This window comes from Tursiops truncatus, chromosome 6 (assembly GCF_011762595.2).
Source record: "Tursiops truncatus isolate mTurTru1 chromosome 6, mTurTru1.mat.Y, whole genome shotgun sequence".
NCBI lineage: Eukaryota > Metazoa > Chordata > Mammalia > Artiodactyla > Delphinidae > Tursiops > Tursiops truncatus.
The window spans coordinates 104,668,778-104,687,646 of record NC_047039.1 but is presented as its reverse complement, the minus strand read 5'-3'; the positions used below and the strand labels follow the sequence as shown (position 1 = coordinate 104,687,646).

Sequence of the window (18,869 nt, the reverse complement as noted above, 5' to 3'; positions counted from 1 at the left end):
AGTTGTTTAAAAAAAGATAGCTGATAATTCTATATAAATAATTCCATACTGTTAAGAGAAAAGAGCTGGCATTTGTGGAGGAGGCACCGGGCGTGGGGCATGGAGCCCCCACCCCAGCCAGGCCTTTCCCCTCTCAACACACCCCAGCCACACGCAAGCCCCCTGCTCACAATGAGCCACTGGGGAGTCAACAGCCCCTTCAGCCTCTTGCAGGAATTCCTTGTTGCTTCCTGATCCTTCTTGTTCCCCCCTCACTCTTAGTCTGACCCTATGCGCCTTGGCCTCACTCCATCCCCACCCCCACCCCAAGTCCAGGCATCAAGTCAAAGGGCAAAGAGCTCATCACCCCTTCTTTACTGATGAGGACACTGAGACGGGCCCATAAGGAGTCACTCCCGAGGCCCTGAAGCAGTTTAAGCCACAGCGGAATATTCTTTCAACTTGCAGCCTCGACTTCGCCCCCTGACACAGGTGTCTCCAGGTAGGAGTCCAGACTGCTGACACTGGGCCCCTCCTCATCTCTGCTCCAGGCTGCCCATCTCTCCCCCACTCACCAGGCCAGCCCCCATCCCCTCTCATCCACCCTAACACCTGCAGCGCCCTCCCACATCGCCACCACCAGCCTCCACACAGGCCACGCATGTGCTTCAGGGAGCCACTCCCCAACTCAAGACCCTTCCAAACGCCCATCGCCCATAGGCTCAAACCCTGGATCATCATAGGATCGTAGGATCACCGCCCATAGCATCAAACCCTTAAGGGATCACCTGTAGCAGGCCCATAAGGTGTGTGAGTCATGACATTCCTCCCCTTGGAACATTCTCTCCCTCCAGCCAACCCATTTGCCCCCAACAGAGGCCTGGGCTTTGGACACAGTGTCTAAGTCTCTGAGTTTCAGCTGTCTCCATGATAACGACGCCTGAGGAGCAAACTGAGGGTGCATCACTCCTTCCCCCTCATCATTGTCACCAAGGCCTTCATGGGGCCAGGCCCTGGGCTGGGCCTTGGGCTCACAGAGGAAAGTCGGCTTGTCCCAGCCCTGGAGAGGCTCCAAGTCCAGGGGACTGACCCATCCGTGGGCCCAAGGGATAGGGGCACGCCAAGAGGGTAAGCACAGGGGGCTGTGGGGCTCAAAGCAGAGTCCTAAGTAGTGTCCTGAGGTCAGAGGAGACTCCAGGAGGTGGTGAGGTTTGAGAAGCAAGAAGAAAGGCATTACAGCCCAAGAGAGCCTCCAGTTCAGCACAGCAGAGGGATGGGGCCCGTCTGGGGGAGAAGGGGTGCAGCTGGACGGGACATTGCTGAATGCCAATCTGCCCACCTGTGGGCTCTGGGTTCCCTGATTGTTACCTCCTTGGCCACTCCTCACCACAGTCCCATGAGGAACTTCATTTCAAAGACGAAGAAACTGAGGCTTGGAATGGTTATTTATTCAAAGGCAGCCAGCAAATTAGTGACATGGAGGGGAGGCTCTTGGTTTAAATATGTGGGCACCTAAATCTCACCCCTGGAAGTTTAAATATGTGTTTTTAAAAACATTCACTACGGGCTTCCCTGGTGGTGCAGTGGTTGAGAGTCCGCCTGCCGATGCAGGGGACGCGGGTTCGTGCCCGGTCCGGGAAGATCCCTCATGCCGCGGAGCGGCTGGGCCCGTGAGCCGTGGCCGCTGAGCTTGCGCGTCTGGAGCCTGTGCTCCGCAACGGGAGAGGCCACAGCAGTGAGAGGCCCGCGTACCACAAAAAAAAACACAAAAAACAAACCAAAAAAAACATTCACTATAAGAGAATCCCAATGAACAGTTCTTTCAGAGATGGCAGAGCCTTCATCTATCCTTCCTTCCGGTATTTGTGGAATTCCCAGCGTGTGTCAGGCACACAGTCTCGCCCTCCCCAAGTTTACAATGTGATGAAGCACACAACTAACTCAGAATGAGAACAATGACCCCTGGGGTCAGAGCTCAGGTTAAGAATTGTATTAACTTGAGTCTGGTCCCTCTCAGACCTCCTCTCTTCATTCTTGTGCACACAGCAGACACTGCTAATCAATCCCAAAGCCTTCTCAACATGCCCTCTCAGGCAGCCATTACCAATCTATCAGAACTGGCACTGGAGGTGACAATTATTGCCATCCCTGTTGCCAAGGGGCACACAGGACGTTAGGCAGAGTGAGTAAAGAAAGTCCCTCCCCACTTCCCTCCTCCATTCTCAGGGGCCCAGATGCCTGAACTCCCACCATCAGATAGTGTTCAGCACTGCCCTCAGCCAGCATCACTGTATAACAGCAAAGACCCCTGGATGCTGGCTCAGTCGTGTGGAATCAGGGGCTGGAGCAGGGCAGGCTGGTGACGGGCATCTGGACTTGGGAGTCCTCGCTCTGCTACTTCCTATCACCTCTTGGAGGGGCACTGCTGTTCTCCAGAGGGCGGCCCAGGAAAACGAACAACCCCCAGAGCTACCACGTATGAAATATATGATCTGAAGCAAGTTTCTGGATTCTCTGAGCTTCTGTTTCATCTGAAAACAGAGCCAATGACACCCACTCCCCATGACATACCCAAAGCGGCTGGCACAGGGTCAGGCATATGTGACGACCCCATAAATACTGGGTCCCCCTCCTTCCCTTCCTCTGAACTCAAGGTGTGAGTTCAGGGTGACAAGCCCTTTCCTTATGCGTTGGGGGTAGGAGCCGTCCAGGTCCTGTCCACTCTCCTCCGAGAGGTGTCCCCGTGTGGCCTGCTGCCCCCTTCCTCCTTGGCCCAGTTTCTTAGGACCCAAGGCCCCATCCATTTGTAAGAGTTTGGTTTCTCTCTCTCTGTTTTTCTTTCCTTTCCCCTCTAAGCAGAACTGCTTGGTGGCTGCCTGCCTCTGTTCCCAAGGCAGTTCCTAAGGGCCCGTGTTGTCCCGCAGAAGTGATGGCGGTAATTCCGTTAATGGCAAGCAAGACGAATGGTACCTGGTGCCCAAAGGGTACGAAGCGAGCCGGAATTGGAGGAAAGTGTTGCCGGAACACACCCTCCTTTGGGGCCTTATTAGGTCTTGAAAGAGCTGCCGCACTCTCTAAAACCTGCTTTTGCCAGCAGAAGCTTCATTTTACAAATACACAACAACACAAAAACCCGTAAATGGGAAGAAAACCCTGAAGATTGCGCTCCCTTGCTGCAGCGAGGCGGTGAGCTGCCACTCAGAGCTGAAGTCTTTAGCCTCGACGACTCCGGGTTTAAATAAATGAGCCTGAACGCCAGCTCACCATTTTGTGAACACAGAACATGGATGTTTCTTTGCCGTTTAAGGACTGTTTGCCAGTGGTGGGACGGGACGGCTTTGGGAACGTTTTCTTTTAAAAGGTTTGTTGGTCCCAGATGCCATAAAACCCTATGGCCCTTTCATCAGTCCCAGGAGGAATCCCTGACACAGCTCTCTTCCCCCAAGTCACACCCACAGGCCCTCATAACACACCATCATCTCTCCCGGCTTCTCCTGCCCTGAGAATCAGTGGCATCTCAAAAGCAACTTCGCTGCAGAAGGGGCGTCCATTTCCACAATGACCCAAAGGGCTCACCCCTCCCCCCAGTTGGGGGTCAAGCTGCTGAACTGTTTTGGGGGCTTCAGTGTGTCCAAATGCAAAATGCGGGTGGAGGCCAGGGCTGGGACGGACATAGCCAAGGCAAATGACAGGCAGAGCAAGTGGACATGAAGTCAGGCTGCCCGGGGCTGTGTGACCTTGGCAAGCCGTGGAACTCCTCTGGGCCCTGGCCTCCTCATCCGTAACACAGGGCTAACCCCACCCACCTCCCAGCCCTGGAGCAAGGAGTAAATGCAATCCCAGCTCACTGGGCAATGGTCACTTCCCAGGCCACTTTGAGCACTGATGGTCTTTCTGTTCTCAGCACACCCTCCCATAGTACCCAGCATCACCCAGACACATAGTAGGCCATTCACACTAGAGCAGACTGGTTTAGGACATATGCTTCGAGAGCCAAAGGCCTGGGTTCAAATCCTGGCTCAGCCACAGACCCACCGTGTGCCCTTGGGCCAAGGACTCAGCCTCCCTTCCCTCGTCTGTAAAATGGGACTAATAGAACCTGCATCACACAGGGTCACTGAGGGGAGTCAGTGCCATAATACATGGCCAGGGCCTGCCTGGGGTGGCCCCGGGGGCCAGCAGCCCTGAGAGGGAGTGGTTGAGAGTCCTGGGGGAGCCTGAGAAAAACTCCTACCTCCTAACTGGGAAAACCACTTTCTCAAAGACACTGGAGGCAAAGCAACCCAACGAGGCCACCTCGGGCCCCCTGGGAGAGCCGGGACCTTGAACAACAGGCAGCATGTTAAATCCCCAACAACAACCTTCCCAGGGCGTTAAGAGACTTCGGAGAGCCTCACCCCATGAGGCAGACTGGGGACACCAAGCCCCCCACATCACAGCCCCTGGTCATCTGTCTCTAACACCTGGACCAGGGACGCTGAACCTACTTTCCCCATTTCTTGTTTCCGGTCGGTCTCCCCACAGGAGTGCCAGCTCCATTTTGTCTCTTTTGTTCATTACGCGTCTTAGGACAGTGCCTGGATCTGTGGGATCAATGAATGACCAAGCCAAGCAAGGAAGGGATGAACTCCCCGGGGAGGGCGGTCCTGGGCTGAGTGATTTCCAGCGTGTCCCAGCATGGAGAGGTGTTCCTGAGTGTCACAGGTGCCACCACGCTGCAGTCCTCGCCCCACAGTGTCATGAATTATCAATACGATAACAGCCGCCAACGGCTGAATGCCTGTTATGTACACGCTCACCTCACTGGATCATGAAAACTCCCCCAGAGACAGGAACTGAAATTACCCCCTGCTTTGCAGTGAGAAAACTGCGGCCCCAGTGCGAAGTGACGAGCCAAGGAGACGCGGTGAGCAAGAGGCAGAAGTGGGACTTGCATCCAGGTGTGTCTGACCCACCATCGCCCTCCTTCCTCTCTGATCCGAAGAGCAGCCCCAGGGCTGGCTGGATCTTGGAGGAGGAGAGCTGGAGTTGGAGCCTCGGGACCGCTCCCTGCCAAGAAGGGTGACTGCCCAGAGGCAGGAACCGGCAGACAGCAGAGGCTGCGGTCCAGCTCCCTTCCCGTTCCACGCACACGCGGCGGTGGGGGCAGTGGCTCAGCCGGGCAGCGACCCCAGCCATCCAGCCACGCCTGGGAGTCTTTGAAGAGCAGTGGCTTTGGGGATCGCCCGGGCCTGGGTTCAAACCTCAGTTTTCCAACCATGTGGCTTATGGCTTTGGACCGATGGCTTCTTTCTCTGAATTTCAGGTATCCTCATCTGGAAGATGGGGTCAGCCTAAAATTGTTGCAAGGGTTAACTAAGGGAACACAGATAAAGCACTTGGTCAGATCGCTGGTGCACAGTAGGTACTAAATAATAAGCATTAGTGAACTTTCCCAAGGCTCCCTCATTCATCGCTTTGGGAATGGCCAGACGTGTACATCCTGTGGCTGCCTGGCTCTCCAGTTCCAGGGCTGGGAACAGCGTGGGTGGCTGGTGGAATCCGAGCGCCCGGCCCTCTCTGATCTCCAGGGCAACACCTGCTTGGCATCGTTCCCGAGGAAACAGGTCAGCAACCTTATCATTCGATTTCTGACCCTTGTCACTCAGGAAGTCAGAGGCGATGGGTTTGTCAACACAATAACATCTGGCAACAACGTAAGGGATTAAAGCAGGGAGGGCATTGCCAAGGAAGCCCATGACCACGGTGTGTCCTTTGCACGAGACGCCCAGGGTGAGGAGGGAGCCCAGCGGGCCACCTGATAGCGGTCACGTTCCGGGCCAGCGGTCTGTAGACAGTACCTCACAGCAGAACTTTCCCTTCCAATAAGGCTGGCCTCGACCACATGTCGAGACCCGATACCAGGACCTTGCTCTTTGTGAAGGGCTGTAGTTCTCCCAGCAGGGGCAGCTTCACGGGCAAGAGATCAGCCTCGGCACATGTGGCCCTGTCCTCAGGAGGGAGACCCTCGCTTGGAGTTCTATGCTCTGTGTGCACTCTCTCGAAAGTCTTCACCTTATCTTTGAACTTGTGTTTTCTAAGCGAAGTTGGTGGAACAATGGTGCATGTGCTGGGGGTGTGAAGTCTCAGCTCACGAGTGGTCCTGCCTTGCCCAGGGCGGGTCTCAGCTGCCCACCTCCCTGCCTCCAACAACCTCTGCTGTTCTCCACCCTTGGCAAGGGCCTGGCTGCAGACATGGCGAGGGCTGGGGTCAGGTGTGCCTGCCCACCGAGCCACACGGTGGAGCCGTGGGCACCTGCGAGGGTCTGTACTCACCCTGTGAGTGTCCCTGTGCCCAAGGGATCATGGGCACAATAACAAATTAAAAACATCACGACAGGTGGGGAGAGAGACTGTGAAAGGAAGGAAAAAGATTTCTGCCTGCTTTTTGAACAGGGGACCTACATTTTCATTTTGTACTGGGCCCCCCAAATTACGTGGCTGGCCCTGCCTTCCATTTATTTATTGATCCTTGGGGACACCCCTGCACCTCTGCAGAGCTAGAAGACACCACTCTCGGGTCTGAGGCCATCACTGCCTAAGAAGCTTCTCAGAACAAGGCCCCCCCCACCCCCTACCCACCCTGCCTGCCAGGCTTGTTCTTTGAACTCCTATCAATCATTGGTCACTTATTGCTGTCTTGTGGGCCAGGCCTGGTTTTCCGGTGCCGGGGATGTGACGGTAAACCAGATCACAGAGCACTGATGGAAACAGGCAGGAACGTTGGTAGCAGAGTCAGGCGGTCCCGCAGAGCAGCAGGGGGGGCGAGGCGGGAAGAGCTGGCACGTGCAGGCTGCCTCTCGAAAGCAGGGACGTGGGGGTCGGCTCTGGGAGACGGGCAGGAGCTCCTCCATCAGTAAGGTGGGGCCACCCTGACTCACCTCCCGGGGCTGTCGGAGATTGAAGGGGCTATCGCGCCTGAGGGGTGTCTCCAGCCGGCCGGAGCAGGCACGGCAGAGAGAGGGGACGGCACAGGCACGAGACACTAATGCAGGGCAGTCAGCAGCCGACTCCCCAAATGACTGCAAAGCCAACAATGAAAAAACATCGGAGACGCAGCACCGCCATATCCTGAGCCCCTACCACACGCCAGGCACCTGGCTAAGGTGGCTTGATCTCACCCCCGGCCCCCTCCTGGGGTAGATATTTATTCCTGTGGTTTCTATTCCCACTTGACATTTTACAAACATCACCTTACTTTCTGTGGTTTAAAAAGTCCAGTTGGTACCGAGCACGGGGTCAACCACGCTTTTCTGATATGACGCGTCACGGATAGAGAAGAATTCACACTGACTAAGAGCTCCGACTGCACAGTTGGGCCAACCTGGGTGTGATCTTGGACCACCCCCCAGCTGTGGGTTCTGGGGCAGATCTGACCCGCCCTGGGCCTCAGTTTCCCATTTGTAACTTGGGGTTAACAAGAGTCCCATCCTGGAGGGGTTGCTGTGATGAGTAAGTGAGGTGACGTCAGTGAAGGACGCAGCACACAGCCAGTGCTTGACAAACGTCAGCCAGTGCTCACTGCCGTGAAACCCCAAAACATCCAACGAGAAACCCGAGCATCGCGTGGCGCTTCCCGGGACCGTGCGAGTCTGCTCCCTCCTTCCTAGCATCTGCCACAACTCTGCTCCGAGACCGCTCTCTCCCCCCATTGTCATGTCACATCAGTCCATAAATATTTAAACAACATGTCATCAGATTATTATAACATATGATCTATAGCACTGATGTGCTGCAGTTCTGCACATTTGGGCTTCGTTTTCGGAATATCGAGACATAAAATATTTATATATGTAGCCAACCACGAGATCTCACATTCTGTCTCAAAATGCTGGGTGGTGGCAAGACGCTGAACTGAGAGGCAACGTGTGAAGGGGATGCCTTGTTCTCACGTCGGTTCCTGGGGCATCTGGATTGTTTCTGGTTCATTCCGGGGACGTCATTGTGTGGCCCGTGAACGGGTTTATCGCAGCAAGCAGAGGGCCGGGACTAAAAAAACCCCGTAAGGAGGGGCAACAGTTCAGATCACTTGGGCTCTGTCATTTTCCTTTCTGTATCGCCACAGATCTGCGCATAGTAGGTGCTCTTAAACGTCTACTGGAAAACAAGTCAATTCACCTGCAGCCCACAGCACCACCCAATGGGCTGGCGTCCAGCAGGGATTCAGTCACATTTGCTCCCCTGTTTCATTCCATCCCCACTGCCCAGCACCAGGCCTGGCCCGGAGTGGGATCCAGTGAATGTTGCTGGATGAACGGCAATTGAAGGAATAAACGCGTGACCAGATAAATCACTTAATTAGCTAATAAATGAATGCGGGATAATGACTCTGGTCATGTCTGCTGGTCGGAATTATACTGTGTAAGACCCTCCTCCAGAGAAACAAAGGCTCTCCAGTCACCCGTAGTGGGTAGGCAAAGGGGTTTTCCTGGGTAATTAAATACCTCGATTGCTAACATTAGCACATCACAGTGACCATATGTCCTGGAATTTTCAGTACTATGCAGTTTCAAAGATGCCACCCCCTAAGCCATTCGAGCATCCAGGAACTTCTCACACACCAGCGACGAAACAGCTTCTTCCAAAACTGCCTCTCCTGTCCCCAAATGTCACTAAAATGCTTTTACAGACCACTGCTGTTTTGGGTGTTTGGAAACAGTGGTCATCATGTGTCCAACCTAGAGATGATCGACATCTGACGTCCTGGGAGGTCACAAAAGTATTCGCAAATTAAAGTTATTAGCTTGGAGTAAAAGTATTTTCTTTGTGTGCTCCCCAAATGCCATGCTGTCACCATCAAGAGCTGGCATTGCCCCACCTTTGTCCCCAGCCTCTGCATAAAAATCCAGTCTTCATTTCCTCTTGGGTTGGCTGAGGCTGGCATTTAAAACAAACACAAAAGGCCACTAAAATTCCTGAGGGAGACGAACAAAGGAAATGCACACGCACTGAGTCAGGCACGCCAAGTCCATGCTTGAGATCCCGGTGTAACTAAATCCGGCTGGACTTGGCTGGACCCGCCAAATGCATGGGGTGGGCTCCCTGTCTGTCTGCCATGTGCTGCCCAGTGGTCCTGCCACCTGGGCACCCACCCTGGTGGTCCACCAAGGCCACACCAGCTAGGGAATCGTTTCCTCTTTCAACCCAGGATTCCCTGTTTTCTGGGCTGGGGCAGAATCTGGGCTCTTGTTCATTTGCTGCCTAGCAAATGTCTGTGCCCAGAGGTGGCGTGGGAGACTTAACCCCTTCCCCTTCCCTGAGCAACACCCCCAAAGATATGTCCTCTAAAAAATAAGCGTGGTTTATAGACAATGCAGCTTTAAGACATGGCACCCACCAAATCCTACCCAAAGCCCCCCCTCTACAGACTTCAGGAGGCACCTCTGCAGAAAAGGGGCAAAGGAGGGAGACCCCTGTAACTCTGGGAGGTAACCTCCGTGTTTAGGTTCCTCTACTTGGAATAATCCAAGGACAAGTCTTTCTCTCAGAAACCTTCTCTGCACAGGGGAGGGGCCGTCGGGCACAGCTCAGCCTTTTGCTGGCCACTGGGAGGAATGAAGAGGGGGTGCTTGCAGCCAGTCGAGTTTGCCACCAGCTTCAGTAAGTCCACAGAAACATTCTTCAAGGATCCTGTCACTTACCCACTTAAAACTTTCCATCCATTCAGCAACTATTAATTGAGCACCTGTGTGCCAGGCACGGTACTGGACACTGAGGTACAGCTGTGGTCCACAGACCAACTCTTACCCTCATGGAGCTCACATCCCAGTCTGGGAGGCAGATAACAAACACACGACGTCAGGGATGGATAAGGGCCCTGAAGAAAAATAAAGCAGGGCCAGGGAATGGGGAGTGAAGGACGTGGGATTAATTTTGACAGAGTGGGGATGGTGGGGTCTCTTTGGAGAAGTGACTTTTGCAGTGTCCCTGTGAAGGCTAGGAACAAGTCATGGGAAGATTAGGAGGAAAAGGATTTCAGGGAACAGCAAGTACAAAGGCCCTGAGGTGGGAGTACGCTTGGCATGTTTGAGGAAAGGTAAGGAGGCTGGGGCGGAGTGAGTGAGGGGGAGACTGCTGAAAAGTAAGGCTGCGAAGTAGCAGGGGCCCCACTGCTCTTGCAATAAAGACCAAAGCTCACAGATCCTGGGGGGCCTTGGCAGCCTCCTCTCCCACTATTTGCCCCCTTGGTTCATACTTTTCCTCCCAGCTGCCTAGGAGGCCCTCGGCCTGGCCTGGCCACCAACGACAGCCCACACAACGGGCACTTCCAGAGGGCAGCCTTCAGACCAGACCCCAGGACACAGGTTTCTCACAGCACTAAGGCTTCTTTATGTCTGTTTCTCTGTCCATTAAATGGGCATAATGGTACCTGTGTCACAGAACTGCAGGAGGATGAAGTGAGTTAATCCATGTAAAGGGTTAGAACAGAATGTAACATGTGGTGAGTGCCTGGTACAAAGGCTCTATTGAAGGGTCCAAAGGCTGAGAAAGTGGTAGGAAGTTCCTGGCTTCGCACTGCTTGGGGTCTGTCTGCAGCACAGGACCGCAGTCTGGCTCCCAGCTTCCCATCCCACGGCCCCACCTACCCACTCACGCTGTGGGCTACCTGCCCTTCACCCCAGCCTTCTCAGGCCTCCAGGCCTCCAGCACCTTGCCTGGCAAATCTCACGTCTCCCTCAAGGCTGGGGAGTCCCTCCCTCCTGGAAGCCCTCCCACTTCCCCAGAGAATGAATCCCAAAGGTGTGCCTGCTGTAAACTGTTCACAAGCACCTACAACGGGGTCATGACACAACTTCTGCTGCTACAGGTGGTGGGTGGGACCATTATAGGGTCTCTGTGCCAGCTCCCAGCATAATGCCTGACTCAGAACGTCAGGACGTATTTCTTGAGTGAATGAGCGGACAGATGACCACATAGCAGCCAGCAAGGGCATATCTGCTTAACAAAATGGAGTCCACTTAACCCAAGCAACAGTGAAGGGTCTGTGTTTCCGCACTGAACTGTTCGCCCACATTCTGGGCCCAGGTGCCACGAACCCAAGCCTTGGCCTGAAAGTTGGGAGAACGATCTGATTTCAGCCACAGAACAGCCGCAGCCTGCGTGGGAGACCTTAGGCTGGTCACAATCTTTCTGTGGGCCTCATTCTCCCTACCTGTAAAATGGGAGGCTTTTAAGCTTTTATTAAAGCATCAGAAACTTTTCTTTTTTTTTTTTATTTCTTTTTTATTTTTGGCTGTGTTGGGTCTTCCTTGCTGTGCGCGGGCTTTCTCTAGTTGCGGTGAGCGGGGGCTACTCTTTGTCGCGGTGCACGGGCTTCTCATTGCAGTGGCTTCTCTTGTTGAGGAGCCCGGGCTCCACACGCGCTGGCTTCAGTAGTTGTGGCTCGTGGGCTCTAGAGCGCGGGCTCAGTAGTTGTGGAGCACGGGCTTAGTTGCTCCGCGGCATGTGGGATCTTCCTGGACCAGGGCTCGAACGTGTGTCTGCTGCATCGGCAGGCGGGTTCCTAACCAGTGCACCACCAGGGAAGCCCAGAAACTTTTCTTATAAAAATTTTTTTTCCAAATAAAATTAACCATTTTAAAGTAAAAATTAAGGGGCATTTAGTACATTCCCAATGTTGTGGAACCACAACCTCTACCTGGTTCCAAAACATTTCCATCGTCCCAGAAGGAAACCCTGTACCCGTTACGCAGTTTCTCCCCATTCTCCCCTCCCCCACACCCCCGATAACCACCAACCTCCTTTCTGTCTCTAAGGGTTTATAGATTCTGAACATTTCGTATAAGAACCTTTCTTAAAATGACACCTGAGCAAAACCTCCTTATATAAAACAGGAAGGAGGAGAAGGGCCGAGGCTGAAGACGGTAGGTTTATCTCTTCCCCTCTCCCTTCGGGGAGCTGACATCCCCCATCCTTAGTGGCCTTTCAGGGAAGGCTCTGATCCCAGACCCTTTCTTTTCAGAGTTCTAATCCTAAACTTGGGTTTCTAAGGCAAATCACCCCAAACGGTGCCCGAGAATCAAGGGCCTTGAGCCTGGCGTTACTGGCCCACTTGCCAGATGAGGAAGTAGAGGCTGGGCCCACATGAAGCCCTAGCCTGAGCTGACTGCTGGGGAGGAGCTGGATTCAAAGATCTCCAGAGCCCGCCGATGCTCTCCCCTCACCACACACACCAAGGTGGGGTCTCAGATGTGAAGAGCTGGCCAAAAGCCCACAGAAGCTACCTCACGAGGGCAGCCAGTCCCGGGGGACAAAGGTCACTCCTCTCCCTCGGGGAAGACAAGTCAGCCTGAGGGAGCCCCAGTAGCTTAGGGGGCGCCAAACACGCACAGTCTCCCTCAGCCCTCGCTGTGCAGACTCTCTGTGACGACCCTGTTGGTGCAGAGGGCCACCTGCTCACTTCCAACCAAGAACTGCCTGCCCCCGGCCCAGGTCTGCGACAGCCGCTCCGTCAGCACAGACCTCTGATGGGGCCAGTGCTGTGTAAATAATTAACAAAACATCTGCCTTGCTTAATAACACACCGTGGCTGACACAGCTCTCGGGGCCTCCGGAGACCCTTCAACTCCAAGACGACGCACCAAAGGCTCACTTTCCTCTCCGTGGGGCTGGCGGGGGGGCAGGTAGACAGGAAAGCAAAATACTGATTTCTAAACATTTCCCTGAGATGCCCAGGGCTACCCTGACATTTAAATCTTGTCTCTTGGGACTTCCCTGGTGGCGCAGTGGTTAAGAATTGCCCTGCCAATGAAAGGGACACGGGTTCGAGCCCTGGTCTGGAAAGATCCCACATGCCGCGGAGCCACTAAGCCCGTGCGCCGCGACTACTGAGCCTGCGTGCCACAACTACTGAAGCCCGCGCGCCTAGAGCCCGTGCTCCACAACGAAGAGTAGCTCCCGCTTGCTGCAGCTAGAGAATGCCCGCGAGCAGCAATGAAGACCCAATGCAGCCAAAAACAAATAAATAAATTTATTTAAAAAAAAAAAATCCTGCCTCTTTCCAAATTGCCATTGTCTCCTCCACTCTATTTTGAGGGTCATGGTCATCGAAAAGTGCTTCAGTGGCACCTACCCGGAGGGGCCCCCGACACCCCCTTTTAACCTTGTTTCGGGCCTCAAGATACAGGGGCACTGAAAATACTGCTGACAAAGAGATGACCTTCCCGGCCCTGTGACCCTGGGCGTGTCCTCGGTAATTAAATAGTTCCTAGTCTCTCACCAAGCACCCACGTGCTGAGCATTTTGTAGGCATTATTTTATTTAGTTCTTCCCTCGCACTTTATGAGGTCATAATACTGCTCCTGTCTTCTGGATGAGGAAACAGGCTCCCAGAGGTGAAGGACTTTTTCACAAGCGGCAGGTCTGGGCCTCGCACCTCACTCATTTGGATTGTGGGTGAGTGCCTTCCCCCTCTGGGCCTCAGCTTCCGTCCTGTAAAATGGGCGTGCAGCTCTTCTCTGGATGGCGAGCCTGCCGAATTCCTCACCTGCAGCTTGGACTGATCAGAGCTGAGGGTGGTTTGTATGGTAACCCTGTCCCTTTGCAGGTCTCTTCCGACAATCCCCAATTTCAAAGACTTTGGGGACAATAAGGAACAAGAGACGGCAGGCCTTGGGGAAAGGGGTCGAGTACAAATTCCACCTCCACTGCCCACTTGCTGTGAGAACGGGTCTGAGGGACTAAACCCCATGGCCTCAACTACAACTCAGGGACCTCGGAACATTCTCCTTAAACAGCTCTCGGCTCTCCATTCACTAGGATCGAGCACTGCCCCCTCCCCCAGCCTAATTTTGAAGTGTGAGGGTTAAACAACTCCGGGAAACGCAGGCCCTGCAGGCTCTCAGTGGCAGCCTCCCTCCCCCTTCCCTTGTCGGAATTCCTTCACACTCTATGGAATTCTTACATAAAGCCCCTTTTTCTTTTCTGTGAGGTCACCATCATGCAGATGTCTAAGAGAAAGAAAGACTGGCTCCACATGGATCAAGGCCGTTGGAACTGAATGCGTTTCAGATCCCAGCTGGCCACCTTTCAATTCTGTAGGCCCCTCATTCAGCCCCCCTCACCCCCCAAAACAGAGCCAGCTACAGTGTCGACTCGGGTTTGGGGGGCAGTGATCCTGCTGGTACATGCTGAGAAGGCCTGGCGAGAAGACCCGGCCTTTGCCACCAGACCACCCGAGAAGTTGTCTGTGGAAAAATCCAGAATTGGAGACAACGGCAGAGGTTATGTATGAGGGTTTGTTTCCACACAAGTAAGTCTTGTTAGAGGGACAGATGTCAAAACGCTAGATCACTCTCCAAGTTCAAGTTCCCGAATTAAACGTCACAGGAAATTACACCACCAACTGATTTGCCCCAATGTCAGCTCCTGTCTGAGGAGGCCGTTGGTCTATTTCAGTTTGGGCCAAAGGAAGGGTCTGTGCGTATGCCACCCAGCTCAGACAGGGATGGATGAAGCCACTGGCCTGCTTTTTTTCTCCTTAAGTTAACATTTTCCCAAAAGGCTATCTTGTCACTACCCAAGAATCAGAAGTGAGAAAATAGGCAACTACCAAAAGCCACCGAGGGTCTTTGGCCAAACGTGGCCATCCTTCACCTTTCAAAGCAAATTCACAGACACCCAGGGGTGCCCAGACCACCCAGACACCCCCTCACTCCACAAGCACCCTTTCCCCAGAGCTCCAAGTTCTGACCACCATCTGAGGCGATGGCCAAGGAAGGGCCCATGGGCAAAACAGTTTCCTAAGAATGATGTCAGCAAAAAAAAAAAAAAAAGAGAGAGAGAGAGAGAGAGAGATAAAAATGTAGAAACAAGGACTATTTTTACCTCCCCAAATCACAGGCCAGACGGGAGAGAAATCCATCAATGCCAGAAATGCGGCTGGGCCTTCGCACAAGATCTATTATTTGACACCTTAAATTAACGCATCTCAAAGCAATTTGCAAATGTTCATCAATTTGCAGAACATACTTGCAAGGGAGAGAAATACCTTTATCTTTTCAACACCAAAGGACGCTCGCAGGAGCACCCCACACCCAAAACCACACAGGTCTTCGCACACAACATTCCTTTCCAGTACAGTGTAGTATAAACCGTGGTGTAAATGGAAATGAACGGGGAAGAGAGACAGGCACGGGACTGAAATGGTAAGGAAGTGACAAGAAGCCTACGTAGAAATGATGCTGTTGTCAGATATTCAGAATTGAGAGTCCGGCCCCGTGAGGGTAACTCACCATCATCAGGGGTCAGGACGCCGGGCTCTTCCTGAGGGCAGCGTCCTAGGTTGCTTCCACCCCACACAAGCCTGGAGGTGCCAACCCGTATTCAATCTCGGATGACTCACCAGGGCCCTCCACTCTCCACCCTCTACCTCCCTGGCTCGGTCTGACCCAAGAAGGGGAAGGGAATAGTCTTCTCTTTTTGACAACTGTTTTTGACACTTCCCTTCTGAAACCAATTTTTGGCACTTTGAGAGGAAAGAAAAAATGTAAACCGTGGCCCTTTCTATCTGACAGCTCTGGCTCCTCTGCACCAGAGGGGCAAGTGTGGACGAGGAAGGATGGCAGTGCCTTCAGGAAGACCTCTCCCAGAAGTCTGGAGCCCAGCAAAGAACCCAGCGTGTCTTAATCCGCAGCAGGACAAAGGCAGACAGACCTGGTTTAAAGTTAAGAACTTCAGCTCTGGAATCAGAGATGTGGGTTTGGATCCTGACTTTGCCATTTGCCAGTTTACGACCCTGCCCAAGTTACTTCATCTTCCTCTCTGTAAGATCAGGATAACAACCCCAAACGTTCGCACTGGGCCAGACACATGGTGCACAGCCACTGTGACCTTCCAGGTTCGGTGGAGAGACTATGGGCTCTGCCCAGTCACGCCTGGGTTCAAATCCAAGATCAACCGTATATCATCATGTGATCTTCAGCACATGATTTAATCTCTCTGTGCCCTAGTGCCCTCACCTGTAAAACGGGCATCATGATCGTTCCCATCTCATGATGTTGGTGAGTGGACTGAGTGAAATAAGGCAATTAAAGCTTCTGGTACCGCGCCTGGCACATGGAATACCCTCCATGAATGGTGGCCACTAGCCATGGGCATAACTTTCATAAAATTGTGCACATTTCATCGCTGAGCCTCATTCTTCTCATCTGTAAGATGGAGATAATAACCCCTACCTCACAGTGAAAAGTAACTATGTACGTTTAAAGCACTCAGCACCCAGTCTGTGCCCCTTCAGAAGGCAAATCCTGGTGCAGTGGGAAGAGGATGGGCTTGAAGTCAGGCAGGTGATAGGATTCTGCTGCCACCTCCTCTCTGTGGTCCCAGGACACTGCTCGAACTCTCTGAGCCTCAATTTCCTTGTGCGTATAAAACCAGAAGCCACGCTCCACAGCCTGACGTTTGGGAGGATTGTGGCGCCCAGAACAGTGCCCGGCACACAGTGGGTGCTGCATAAATGTGAATTCCCTTCCCCCGCTCCTTCCTTGCTTGAAGCCTCCAGAAGTCCCATCTGGCAAAGCCAGGAGCTCCGTTTCTTGAACCCTGAACGGCCCTCTACCCAGACCAACCTGGGCTGCTGCTTACGTCGGGGACTTTATTTTGCGGAGGTAGAAACTACTTTTTAGTCATTTCCGAAGCAGACGGGACGGCAGAGGCTGACAAACCGCAGGGACCATTTTAAATCCTGGGCCTTTCTTCTGGGAAGTTAGGCAAGAACCTTCCCAAATGTTTGCCCGTGGGGCTCTCTGCCAGGGAGTGACTCATCCACAGCTCCCCACAGGCATATTTTATTTGGGGGTGGGGGATTGAGGGAGGGCCTGGCCTTGCTGGGGGAGGGGAGGCAGCATTTCCAGCACACCCAGAGGTGGGTTTGGGGTGTTTTTTTTTTCATTTTTTAGGACAAAAAAGAAAAAGAATGTGGGTCTTTTTTGTTTCCTTCCAGGTTTTGTTTGCTAAAAGAAGACATCCAGAGTTCACTCAGTAAGCTGCTGCGTGGGGAACAGGCGTTTTCAGCCGGCTCTGCAGCCCTTTCAATGAAATTCTTCTTCCATTAACGCCACGGTTTTTAAAATGTCCCTCCAAGGTTTGCCTGCGCACACACTGAGCTCCTAAGACGACATGTTCCCCTCAGAAAGGCAAGCCAGATTTTGACAATCCAGAGGAACTAGGGAGCTCCAGAGATTCAAAAGTTTGCCTTAAAGCAATTAAGACTTTCGACTGCAGAGATTTTCAACATTTATAAAGCACACCAAAAACTGTCAGTTAAAACATCAAGGACAGACCTCGGAAGACAGTGTCCAAAGCCTGCTGTGATCAATTTGTTACCGTCTTGGGGGCTCACACTTGGAGCCCAGGCTCGATACAAGTAAATCAGATGAATATCTATCTACTTAGGCAGGCAGAGAGACACCCCCAGATACACAGACAAGTGTCCCCGGACCCCTGGTCTCCCCAGGGTCAGCCCCACCCTGGGCCTGGGGAAAGGGTTAAAATTCACCAGGGCCAGAGAGGGGCAAGAACAAAGCCAGGGGACACAGAAGAGTTTTTGGGAAAACTGAACACAGGTCCTCCAGTGCCAGGCCAAGAGGCTCCACCAGGCCCAGCGCAGCCCCAGCCCAGTCTGGAGCCCCTTGGAGGGTCCTGCCAGTGGTCCTGCCCAGGCCCGGCGGGGCTCTGCGATCTGACCTCTGGCCTCTCATTCACCAAAGAAAACCCAGCACCCACGGGGTGCCCACACCAGGCCTGCTTCTCTCCACGGGTTCCCCTGACATCCGGGCCAGCGGCGGGCACATCACGCAGTAGGCCTGGTGGGCGCAAAGGGGGGCCCTCAGCCTCCACAGCAAACATACTCGCATGCTCCTGTACACAAATTACACACTCACATCCACATATGTACACTTTTGCCCTCAAGGGCTCATAAATACACACACAAATCACTTGTGAACGCTCCCACGTGTGCGCGCGCACACATACACCCAGAATCCACACATTCTCGGTCACAAAAATGAGATCCCACACGAAGCGCCTGGCGCATAGTAAACACTCAATAAATGCCTAAGCGGGAGCCATGCCCGCTTGCCCCGCACTCACTCACACCAAACTCCACCACCCCACCACGCCGACGCTCCGAGGTGCACACGCACCAACTCGGCCACAGGCACGCGCGCACTCCTGCGAACACACCAGGAGGGACAGATGGACACGCCGCCCACGCACGCTCGGACGCACGGCCGGGGACACACTCAGACACGCACGCTCACGCGCGTCCCGACCTCCCGCATGCACACCCGCCCGCTGTCCCCCGCGGAGCCTCGGGCGCGTGCGCGGGCACGCGCGCCCCGCTCGGCCCGAGAGTGGGTGGCTGCCCCGCGGCCCGGCCTCCGCCCCTTCCCCGGCCCGCGCCGGCCCGATCCGGTCGGGCCCCGGCCCCAGGCCACTCACCGGCTCGCGGGCGGGCTCGGCTGCCGTAGGGAGGACCGGCGCACGGTCGGCGGGAGCGGTGGGTCCCACACGAGTTGGCGGCGCCGCAGCTGCACGCTCGTCCGCTGGGTTCCGCCGCCGCCTGCGCGGGCCCGCGCGCGCGCTCCCGCCCCTCCCCGCCGCGGGGCCGCGCCGCCCCCTGCGCTCGTGCGCGCTGCCGCCACGCAGGCTTGGGGGGCGCCCGGGCGGCGCCCTCACCGAGGCCGGATCCCCTCACTCTCCCAAGCCCACTTAGCCGAGGACCCCCTCCCCATTTCAAAGCTGGGGAAACTGAGGCCCAGATCACACAGCGAGTCAGGTCCAGCATCTCCCCTTCTTCTCGGGCTCTAGACACTTCGGGTCTGCAGTCAGTCAACCCCGTGGACCCCTCC

The 18,869-nt window shown here is 54.3% G+C and overlaps 1 protein-coding gene across 2 annotated transcripts in view; it reads right to left on the bottom strand.

The window, feature by feature from the left end:
* The window catches only part of NEK6 (NIMA related kinase 6), an 85,618-nt gene extending 67,003 nt beyond the window's left edge, over positions 1-18,615 (bottom strand). The window contains exon 1 of one of the 2 annotated variants that reach the window (XM_033858578.2): positions 18,460-18,615. The gene's annotated coding sequence lies outside the window, so the exon portion shown is untranslated. Of the gene's footprint in view, positions 1-15,251; positions 15,398-18,459 lie in introns of those variants that run through there. The other variant, XM_033858577.2, reaches the window with a different exon arrangement.
* Between the last annotated feature and the right edge of the window lie 254 nt (positions 18,616-18,869).